Below are 3,657 nucleotides of genomic sequence, written 5' to 3' on the forward strand. Positions count from 1 at the left end.
CTCTAAAAAATAACTGAGTGCTAGAGGTCAATGTGTTTTAAAGAAAGACAGTAACTGTAACAGGAACAGTTAATGCACAAACAGTTCATAATAGTAATAATTAATTTCTATGTAATATTTCACAGGTTAAAGGCAATTCTATCTTCATTTTCTAAATTAATCCTCCAAAGACAAGAAATAGAAATGGGCAGTGTTGCTGATCTTATTTCTTTAGTTTAAAAGTATGGATAATGTTCTCTAAAATGAATTATGTTCAATAGTGTATAAGTTAGAACCTGTTTAGGAAATGACTAAATTTGTAATACAGCCCATAATTTCTAAATTCTAGTTCAGAGTGGCTCTTTTTTTTTTTTTTTGCATGCCATTGTTCTATGTGTGCATTTATTATTTGTGATATAAGCAGCTTATACATATTGTTATCATGTGTCACAAATTAACACTGAAGTCATTCTTGTCTCATCTACATATAATTGAGAAGAAGTGTTCCCAAAGCTCAGCCTGTCCTATCAAATAGAATACCTGAATTTGGTAGATTAGACTGTATAGCTCAATATAAAAGATTTTGTGAACTCTAACTAACTACCTCCATATCCAACCTCTTAAATCTCAATATACACAGAATTTTACACTACAGTGAGTGCATAATTGCTTAAAAAGCTCATGAAGCCTGTCAATTACTTCCATTTTGCTGTTAGCACACATAGAATTTTACAATCACCTTGTTAGCCTCTTTTATTTTAAGGGAGAAGATGTTGAGACAGGGAAATATTAAGTAAAATATTACAAGTTGAGTTGAAGACAAAATTGTGGTTTTGAGAATCTTTTCAATAAATATACAAGTTCTCATATTTTCTGGATGAAAAATAACTTCAATAGGGAATTCAGCTCCATGATCAATTCCAAACATAAATTTTGTAGTTTCTTGCTTTTCAACAAATATTGACACACACCACCAGCCCCTATCATTTACAAGAAATAAAATTTAAAAGCACACTATTATGCTCAAGATTTTATTTTGTTGTTTGTTTCCTTTTAGTATATTGTCACTTAACCATAGCTGTACACAAGCCTTGACTGGGGCAGCAGAGCTATCACAGAGTGTAACTGTAGTTTAAGTGCATAGAAGGGAGAAGCAAAGTAGTGAAACATTTTCTTTCAAGTGCATGAAGTCTGACTGACAAACAATACTCTAAAGACGTGAAAATATTTTACTAAGAAATCAACTTTGAAAATGAATATTTGATTTGTTTTTAATTAGTCTTTTAGTAAATGTATTCTGAAAATATTCCTGAAAACTAACATGTTTGCTTTTCTTTCTGATCAAAAGACCCGAAGTGAGTTTATGTTTGTGACTCTTACCTTTCATAATTGCATAGTCAGTGACTGCAACACCCCAAAAATGGTCTCAAACCCCATCTTGTTTAGCTCCACTTGTAAGAAACTGTTAGCCATTCCCCTCTCCCTCTCTGTCACATTTCAATCATCTCCTCCCTTTTAGAGATTAACCTGTTCTTTATCAAGCCCTGGGTAATTAAAGCCCTAAACCAGCAATGCTTTATCAAAGCTAATACAGGTGGTTCTGAAAGTGCTGCCTGAGACCCCCTTCTGAGTGGCCCTGGAGCCACTCAGACTGGAAACTGGTCATGTAGCCTCCAGTCCTGATCACATAGACCCCATCCTCAATCCCTCAGACTCAGACTTAGAATATGCCCAGAACATGGGCAGGTTTTTGCAGATATTCTTAGATCCATTCCAGCCCAGCCTCCACTAGATCAAAAGAAGCTTCTAACAAGTTGTGTAAGCCTGTGTCTACCTTTTATTTATTATTTTGTAAACTCTCTCTCTCTCTCTTGATTTTGTTTTTCCCTCTTGTTCTTAATAAAATTCATCCTGGTAACAGGACCCCTGACAGATTTTTGGGTTTCTCCAAACTCATCCAAAGGGAAATTTCAACCCCGATGGGAGACTCCCCGGACAACAACCATTACCACTCATCCTCCACACATACCTCCACAGCTTAATCCACTGAAGCAGTTCAGCCCTTTTCTGATTACCACTTTGCTTTGACTGATTCCTTTCTATTCATCTCCCTGGAAGTGAACTTCTTTATTCTAGGATGATGTGTCTTGCAATGTTCCTCTCTCTCTCTCTCCCTGTAGCACAGTTCCTAAAGATTTATTTGAAAATCGTTGTTAATTAACCTACATTGACTATATTACAAAAGTATATAAGTATTGCTCTAGCTTGTTTCGCCCATTCAAGTTTTTATGGGCATTTGAGAGCAGGGGTGAGAGGGAACTTTTACATTCAATGATATTGATTACTGATTATAATATGTTATCCTTACCATATGCCTTGACATCTGCATTAAACAAATTTTTTTGATGCACCCTATAATTTATATTCGTAGGTCACAATAACTACCTATAGTATCCACAAGCAATAGCATTGTTCCAATTTTATACAAAATTAAGTGGGTTCCAATAATTTTAAATTTTTTATGAGTTGATTTTTTTTTTCTCTATAAATATTTCTAAGAAAGGCAAAGTTTTTTCTATATTCAACCCTTTACAAAGTTGCAACGTCTCATAAGATATCTCCTCAGTTTATTTACTATAAAAACTACCTGGAAGACACACCTAAAAAAAAAATGTCACTCTCAGCAAGTCATTTCCAACTTATAGTGACCCCATTGCTTTCAAAGACTGTAAATCTTTATGCAAGCAGACCACCTCATCTTTCTTCCATGGAGTGGCTGGTGGTTGTAAACTACTAATCATCTGTTTAGCAGTCAAATGCCTAACCACTACACTATCAGTTCTCTTTGGAAGACACATTAGACTGAAATAAGCCCAAGTTAAATACTGTGAAAAGTACAAAATTTGAATAAAACTGATTTATGAAATACCTTACTGGAAATAGAACTAACTCCCCTGGCTCAGCTTTCAGTCAAATAATAGACAGACCTATAAGGTGAAAAATATAACCAGGGAGGTACACACTCCTTAGAACAACCAAACATACAAAATCAAAAGGGTAGCATTTGCCTAGGGATAAAGCTCAGAAGGCAGTAAGAAACAGGAGAGAAGGAAGAATGTAAATGGTAAACATAAAGAGGAACTGGGAAGAATGCTGTTACATTGTGGTGAATGCAATCTGTCAACAGACAAAAAGTTTATGAATTGTGTAGTGGAAAACCAATTTGCTCTATAAAAAGTCACCCAAAGTACAAAAAGGTTAAAAAAAATTGATTTATGAAATATCAGAATCAAAATATTGCTTCCATATTAATATTTTATTTCAACTAATTTATAACTAAATTTGTAATTAGAAATTAGTTATTTCTTAATTCATAATGTGTGCATGAGTATATATACATATGCACATATGTGTGTGTGCACATGCGCATGGGGGATGAAGCAATGGGTAAGTACTGGATTACTAGACAAGAGATGAGCCGTTCAAATTCATGCTCAGGTATCTCAAAAGAAAAGCCTGGTGATCTGCTTCCAAAAAGTTCAAAACTGTGAAAATCCTGTGGAGCAGTTCTACTTTGTACACTTGGGGTCATAATGAATCAGAAAGTAGAAATAAACTCAATGGCAAATAGCAACTATATGTATCTCTGCCTATCCATAGTATCTATTCATTTGCTTT

This window comes from Orycteropus afer, unplaced genomic scaffold, assembly GCF_000298275.1.
Source record: "Orycteropus afer afer isolate SDZICR_OR568_19922 unplaced genomic scaffold, OryAfe1.0 scaffold01217, whole genome shotgun sequence".
Lineage (NCBI taxonomy): Eukaryota > Metazoa > Chordata > Mammalia > Tubulidentata > Orycteropodidae > Orycteropus > Orycteropus afer.